Here is an 8,713-nt window from a genome sequence, read left to right as displayed (position 1 = left end):
GTCTCTTCAAATTGAAGAAGATAGAAATCATATCAAGCATCTTCTCAGATCACAATGGCATAAAACTAGAAATCAACTTCAATAAAAACAATCCAAAGAAGGTCAAACACATGGAGACTTAATAGCATGCTATTAAACAATGACTGGGTTACCAGAGAGATCAAAGAAGAAATAAAAAGCATCATGGCAACAAACGACAATGAAAACACAACAATCCAAAATCTATGGGACACAGTGAAAGCAGTCTTGAGAGGGAAGTTCATAGCTCTACAAGCTTACTGCAAAAAAAAAACAAAAAAAAAAAAAAACAAGAAACAATCGTTATAAATTACTTAACCCTACAACTCAAAGAGTTAGAAAGAGAGCAACAAGAAAAGCCCAGGGTAAGCAGAAGGAAGGAAATAATAAAGATCAGAGCGGAGATAAATGACATAGAGACAAAAACAAAAACAAAAAAAAACAACAAAAAAAAACCCCACAATACAAAAGATCAATGAAACCAAGAGCTGATTCTTTGAAAGGATAAACAAGATTGACGAACCAAGAGCCAGACTCACCAAGAAACAAAGAGAGAGGACCCAAATAAACAAAATCAGAAATGAAAGGAGAAATAACAATAGACCCCACAGAAATACAAAGGATTATTAAAAAATACTATGAACAACTCTATTCCAACAAACTGGACAACCTGGAGGAAATGGACATATTCCTAGAAAAATACAACCTTCCAAAACTTAATCAGGAAGAATCTAAACATCTCAATAGGCCAATAACTATGGAAGAAATTGAAGCAGTCATCAAAAAGTTTCCAGCAAACAAAAGCCCTGGGCCAGACAGCTTCACAGTGGAGTTTTACCAAACATTCAAGTAAGAACTAAAACCTGTCCTCCTCAGAATATTCCAGAAACTTCAAGAGAAAGGAACACTTCCAAACTCACTCTATGAAGCCAGCATCACCCTAATACCAAAACCAAATAAAGACAAGACAATGAAAGAGAACTACAGGCCAATATCCCTCATGAACATAGATGCCAAAATCCTCAACAAAATTCTAGCAAATCGGATTCAACAGTACATCAGAAAGATCATACCAAGTAGGATTTATCCCAGGGATGCAAGGATGGTACAATATCTGCAAATCAATAAATGTAATACATCACATAAACAAATTGAGAGATAAAAAGCACATAGTCATATCAATTGATGCAGAAAAAGCATTTGACAAAATCCAACACCCTTTCTTGATAAAAACCTCAGCAAGGTGGGAATAGAAGGATCATATCTCAACATAATAAAAGCCATATATGACAAACCCACAGTCCACATCATACTCAATGGGCAAAAACTAAAACCATTTCCCCTAAGAAGAGGAACAAGACAGGGATGCCCACTCTCACCACTCCTGTTTGACATAGTACTGGAAGTATTAGCCATTGCAATTAGACAAGAAGAAGAAATAAAAGGCATCCAAATTGGAAAAGAAGAAGTAAAACTGTCCTTATTTGCAGATGACATGATATTGTACATAAAAAACCCTAAAGACTCCATAAAAAACTATTAGACTTAATAAATGAATTCGGCAATGTAGCAGAATACAAAATTAATGCCAAGAAATCTATGGCCTTTCCATACACCAATAGTGCACTTACAGAAAGAGAGACTAAAATAGCAATCCCATTTACCATCACACCAAAAAAATTAAGATACCTAGGAATAACCTTAACTAAGGAGGTAAAAGACCTATACGCGGAAAACTACAGGACACTGAAAAAAGAGATAGAGGAAGACATAAACAGATGGAAGAACATACCGTGTTCATGGATTGGTAGAATCAACATCATAAAAATGTCCATACTACCCAAAGCAATCTATAGATTCAATGCACTCCCCATTAAAATACCAGCAGCATATTTCACAGACCTAGAAAGAACTCTCCAAAAATTCATCTGGAATAAAAAAAAAAGACCCCGAATAGCCACAGCAATCCTGAGAAAGAAGAACAAAGTAGGTGGGATCTCAATACCAGATTTCAAGCTGTATTACAAAGCCACTGTTCTCAAAACAGCCTGGTACTGGCACAAGAACAGACATATAGATCAATGGAATAGAATAGAGAATCCAGAGATCGACCCAAACCACTATGCTCAATTAATATTTGACAAAGGAGGCATGAACATACAATGGAGTCAAGACAGTCTCTTCAATAAATGGTGTTGGGAAAATTGGACAGATACATGCAAAAAAATGAAACTAGACCATCAACTTACACCATACACAAAAATAAACTCAAAATGGATCAAGTACTTAAACATAAGATGGGAAACCACAGGCAGAGAAATCTCAGACATATGCCGAAGCAATTTCTTCACTGATACTGCTCCTAGGGCAATGGAAACTAAAGAGAAAATAAACAAATGAGACTACATCAAAATAAAAAGCTTTTGCACAGCAAAAGAAACCATCAACAAAACAACAAGGAAGTCCACTGTATGGGAGAACATATTTGCAAATGTTATCACTGATAAAGGTTTAATCTCCAACAGTTACAGGGAACACATACAACTTAATAAAAGGAAGATAAATGATCCAATAAAAAAAAATAGGCAACGGACCTAAATAAAAACTTTTCGAAAGAAGGCAGAAGGAAGGCCAAGAGACATATGAAAACATGCTCAAAGTCACTAATTATCTCAGAGATGCAAATCAAAACAACAATGCGGTACCATCTCACACCTGTCAGAATGGCAATAATCAACAAATCAACAAACGACAAGTGTTGGCGAGAATTTGGAGAAAAAGGAACCCTTCTTCAATGCTGGTGGGAATGCAGACTGGTGCAGCCACTGTGGAGAACAGTATGGAGTTTCCTCAAAAAACTAAAAATGGAGCTCCCATTTGACCCAGTGATCCCACTTCTAGGAATATATCCCAAGAAACTAGAAACACCAATCAGAAAGGATATATGCACTTCTATGTTCGTAGCAGCACAATTCACCATAGCTAAGATTTGGAAACAGCCTAAATGCCCCTCAGCAGATGAGTGGATTAGAAAACTGTGGTACATCTACACAATGGAATACTACTCTGCTGTAAAAAAGAAGGAATTCTTACCATTTGCAGCAGCATGGATGGAACTGGAGAGCATTATGTTAAGTGAAATAAGTCAGGCAATGAAAGAAAAATACCACATGATCTCATTTATGGAAAACAAAGAACATTATAACCTGATGAACAAAAAGATAGATACAGAGGCAGTAAAGCACCTAACAGACTGTCAAATTACAGCGGGAAGGCTGGGGAGTGTTGGGGAGCAGGGGAAAGAGATCAACTGAAGGACTTGTATGCATGCATATAAGCACAACCAATGGACACAAGACACTGGGGCGGGGGCGGTGGGATAAGGGCATGTGATAGGGGGTAGGGGAGCCTGGGGGAAGGTCAGTGGGGGAAAAAAGGAGATATATGTACTACTATATGTAATACTTTAAACAATAAAAAAAATAAAAATAAAAGATGCAACACATCCCATACTGAAAGGAAAAGTCATAGTTTTTGGAAATAACAAAATACTAAAAGAAATGTATAAAATATAAATGCTGTTCTCAAAATGATGGTATTATTCCTTAAACTTGCCTCATTTTCCTGGGACTAGTTTCATGGGAGGGAATCTGCAAGAGAAGCAGCAGTTGGGCACAGTGGACTGAAAATCAGAAGATAAGGATTCACTCTCTCAGATACTCAGCAGCTTTGGGGAAAAGAACAATTTGATTAACCTCTTAATCTTTTTCACATTTAAAAGTGCAGTGTTGGACTAGATTATCTAACGAGGTTCCCCCCCCCCCCCCATGTGACAATTTCTTCTAGCTTTTTATTTATTTTTTATTTTATTTTATTTTTGAGTAGCAATTCCAAAAACTGTGTCTGGAAGATGTTAAAGTGTTTCCCATGTAGAAAAGTGTTCCCTGGTCAAATCAGTTTGGGATTAAGTGCTGCAAATCAGGGTCCTTTAAAAGCCAATTTACCTTGAGGGCCTTCTCTATACTGGGTGAAACAAAATTAAACAGATTTATTTATAACAGTCCTCAGAACCTTTATTTATTTATTTTTATGTACAATATTACATGCTTTGTTATCTTTTGTTTTAAAATGAGTTTTAAATTAAGTTATGGATATTTAAGTAACAAATTGAGATTTCTAAAATCAATCCATAATTACACAAATGTACAGAAAGATAATTTGAACTACTGTTATCACAGCTAAACAGTAAAGGTAAAGGCCAAGCTAGCAGAATAGGCACCACATAAAGAATGTAAAACAACAACCCAATAATAATAATAATCGTGGTACTAAAACATTATTGACAACTTTGCAGCTATGTATCAGCCTGAGAAGTTACAAATAGTTAGCTTAAATTGGTGCCTTTGAATGCAACTAGAGCAGTCTTCCTCAGCCTTTTTTCTTTTTTAACCCTTAGGAGCCATTTTTATTTTATTTTATTTTTTCCATCATCATTTATCAACTCTATTCCCTCTTCCATCTCCACCCCGCCCCCACAATCACTACACTATTGTCCATGTCCAAGTCTTTTTTTAAAAAAATATATTTTATTGATTTTTTACAGAGAGGAAGAGAGAGGGATAGAGAGTTAGAAACATCGATGAGAGAGAAACATCGATCAGCTGCCTCTTGCACACCCCCTACTGGGGATGTGCCCGCAACCAAGGTACATGCCCTTGACCGGAATCAAACCTGAGACCCTTGAGTACGCAGGCCGACGCTCTATCCACTGAGCCAAACCGGTTTTGGCCATGTCCAAGTCTTCAGAACCTTTAATATGCTTATATGCATTGTGAGTCTCCAAGAGGAGAATTCTGTTTTAAAGCATTTTCAAAAAAGTATTGGACCACAGAATGCACCCACCACCACCACCACCACTCCTTATTTTAAAATTGAATCTATTAACATTCTCTCAGAACCATGTTCTGTGGAATATCGGTTTGATAAATGCTGTCCTGGAAGGATTTATCTCGCTTGCTATTTTAGTTGCTGCTGTGTGTTTAGAATCCTTGGTAAAGGAGGAATGCGGTTTCATACTATAATTTCTGCAGTGTGGGTTCCCTTGGAGTGAGTGTCCACGGCAAGTTTAGAAGGATATCTCTTGGGTTTTGTTAGTGAGAGCCCACCCTATCTGTCACTGTGGCAGATTTAACATGAGAAACTTCTGTGTATCTATGGTTCAAAGTTCTGCAACACAAAGATGTGTTCACTGTATTTGGCTCTTGGGTCTTTGCTAAGTTTGTTGCTTCAAGCCATGCTCCCCTCCTTTTGGGTGACTGCGAAGCTAAAGGGTCCTCTGGCCCAGAGCTCAGAGACACTTTACAAGGGAGGAATGCCTCAGGGAACAAATCTCATAGAAGGAGGAGTCTTTTCCATGTGCCTTCATCCCCCAGCAATAGTTTGCAGGAAGCAGGACTGTAGGATGGAGGCTGGCCTACACAGGAAAAGAGGGGCTCAGTCTTCTTTCAGGGTCAGGACACTTATCACTTCCACTAGTAGCATGGCCTTTTCAGGAGGGGAAAAGGGTATTCCTAAAAGGCCCCAAGGTTCCCACCCAGATCCCAGAGGTAAAATCTCCTGAGGTCTGGCATCCCCACAGGGCCCCCAAGGGGATTTACCTGAGGGCCTTTCATCTAGAAACAAGGATTCCTTTGGAAAAGTCAGGGGCTAAGGTGAACTAGATATAGGGCTTATTAAAGACTTTTGTTCTTTTGAAAAATCAAAAAGAAAACATAAGAGAAAAGTATGTTCTTTCCCAGACAGCATACACCACGCTCTCAATGGAAGCAGAAGCAGGCAGCTGTCACTGCTGCTATCCCGCCTTCTCTACTTCACTCCATCCCAGCCCAGCAACCTGCTTGGACCCAACACCTGGGCAGCTGGGCTTCACCTGCTTATTAAAGACAGGATAAGCTTTAACTCCCCACACAGTCTCAAGTCAACTTACCAGGCTGGGACATTGGGCCTGCTGCCTGAGAAGGGTAAGGAGAGCAAAAGGAATGGGGTGCTTGACTTCAGGAAAGGTAAGCCTGATTTCAAAGTACTCCAAGCTGTGCTCCCAAGAGTAGATATGTGCTTCCTGATTACAGAGGATAGAAAGAAAACCAAGGGAAGAGCAAGGGGGAAAATGCAATAGGAAAGACAGATTGAGCCAGATAGTAAATGCGGAGATGAGGATGCGCCTTCTGCCCCAGGAGCCTAGGTCAGAGTACAGTTTACTCCACGGAGGCACTCTCTGGACAAGACACTCATTTGTTCAGGGAACCTGCTGCAAGTTCCCACATTTCTTCTCTCCTCCCTTTTCAGCCAATGCTTTCCACACCCCTTCCCTCCCACCAGGAAATCCAAACCCGTGGATTTTTGTCCTTCCACCCATGGACAAAAAAGCATGTCATTGAGATCAAGCAAGCAAACAAATAATACCCCCCTCCTCTTGGACCTTCTTCTAATTCATTAGTTGCTCAAATTGGCTTGAGTTTCTATTCCTAGGCATCTTTTCCCCCTCTATAAATCCAAGCAGTAGCCACTTCATTGTGGGTATGTTTTAATGCAAGTTTTTCCCTAAAGGCACACACAGGCAGCAGGCAGGCATGTGTGTGTGTGTGTGTGTCTGCGTGCATGCATGTGCGTACACACACACACACACACACACACACACACCACACCTCTGGAGCTGCCCCTCCCTCAGTCTTTTCCCCTCAGCTAGAAGAAAAAAAAAGGGTGAGGCTTAAAAATAATTTCTCTGTGGCCTACCTTCTGAGTCCGTCAGGTCTGAGGAACAGGCGGTAACTGGGAGCTAGGAGGCCCAGGGCTGGACTGCCTCTGTGAATCAGCAAAGAAGTCCCTGAGACAGGGATGCTGACAGCTGCTGTATGCACACTCTCCCTCTGTCTCTCCCACCTCCCTGCCCTCCTTCTCCTTCTCCTCCTCCCCTCTCGGAGCCGCTCTGTGTTGCTATGCAATCATCTCACCGGGACTAACAGCATCACTCCAACCTCCGGCTAGGATACCCTTGACTGGGCAAATGCAGAAAGAGCAAGGACAGTTTTGTCAAACTCCCAGAGCCTTGGCGGCTCTCAGAAATTCTAATTCATTAGAAGCAGAGGAGGAAAGCGGAAGAGGCTGAGAGGCAGCCAGGGAGAGGGGGAGAGGCTTCCACTGAGGAGGAGGAGTAGGAGGAGGAGGAGGGGGGGGGGGAAGGGGGAGGAGGGAGAGGAGGGGGAGGAGGGGGAGGAGGGGAAGACAAAAGAGGCCTGGAGATTAATACAAGCTGCTGAGTGAGGAGCCTGGGCCCCAACTTCCACAGATCTAGCTCAGAGCCAAAGCCAACTTTAGAGCCAGCTGCTGGCAAGGCCCTTCAGTAGCCAGTCCAGGAGTTAGTTTATGTTGGAGGTTAAAACATCCAGTCCTAGAGTCAGCCCTGGTACCCAAGGTGCGGTCTTGGGCCCAGGGCTCTGCCAGTCATCCCTAAATTACATTCTTGCCCCCTCTTAGAGCTACATGTAGAAAAAGCCTAAACAATGAGGGAAACAAAATGGACCTTGAATGATTGGAGAAAATGCAGCTCCTCCATGCTTTCCTTCAGCAATTACCCCACTCACTCTTTCTCCTTCTGTTCATACTAGCCCTTACTCTTTTCACTATTACCCTGTTAGAGAGAAGAAAGTAGGAGCTCCAAACACCCTGAAAGACGTGGGTGAAGCCACTGAAAGGATGGAGGGGATTATATCCCTTTACAGAGCACAGTAGGCTACCTACTAAATATTTGTGGATGAATAAATTGAATGGATGGATGGATGGATGGATGGGCAGATAGCAGTCAAAAAGCTCCCATCTCCATCCTCCTACACAAACATACGTATATTTGAAGCACTAGAAGCTCCAGGCCAGGGCAAAGGATAAGAGAAGCATTCTTTCCAAGAACAGGGTGTGCATATGAGAGAGAAACAGACTGCTTTGGGATTTGGTTGCTTAACTTTATTAATTTGTCTCTAAAAAGTCTATAAACTCTGATGGCACTGGGATTTAGAACAGAAAATACTTCCCAGCCCTAAGAATCTGGGATTAGTATTTACAAAGTATCTGCAAGGACTGAGTATTATTATTATTATTATTATTACTAGAAGTAGTAGTAGTAGTACTATTATTGGAAACTCTCAGCCAGGTAATAACTAGTACGTGTGCGTGTGTGTGTGTGTGTGTGTGTGTGTGTGTGTGTGTGTGTGTTTTCTTTGGAGAGGAAATTTTTAAAACTTTAGCTGCAGGTTTCAGTAAAAGGTTAGCGACCAGGCCTGATCTCTTAAAAAACAAACAAAATGGGAACCAATTACCCCTTCTCCCAAGCTTGGCTTTCAGAGATGCATGAGTGACCCCTCCTTCCTGGCCAAAGTGGCAGCAGCCAGGCCCCCATGCAGTCGCAGAAAGGGCCTTTGATTTGTGAAGAGCCTTTTGAAAGCACATCCGGCTTCTCAATCTTCACACCCTCAACAGAGCATTTCTTAGCTACCCAGCCTCACCCAGGCCTGGCCCTGAGTCTCAGCCCCAGTCTTAACGCTGGCAGCTTTCAGGGTTTCTCAACACCATCCAGACCCAAAGCCCCAGGGGTCCTTTACAAGTGACTTTGAATGACTTGAAGTGGGGAGTTGGCTAGAAGAAA

The sequence above is a fragment of the Cnephaeus nilssonii genome, assembly GCF_951640355.1.
Source record: "Cnephaeus nilssonii genome assembly, chromosome: X".
Taxonomy (NCBI): Eukaryota; Metazoa; Chordata; class Mammalia; order Chiroptera; family Vespertilionidae; genus Cnephaeus; species Cnephaeus nilssonii.
Note: the sequence above shows the minus strand (reverse complement) of the source record.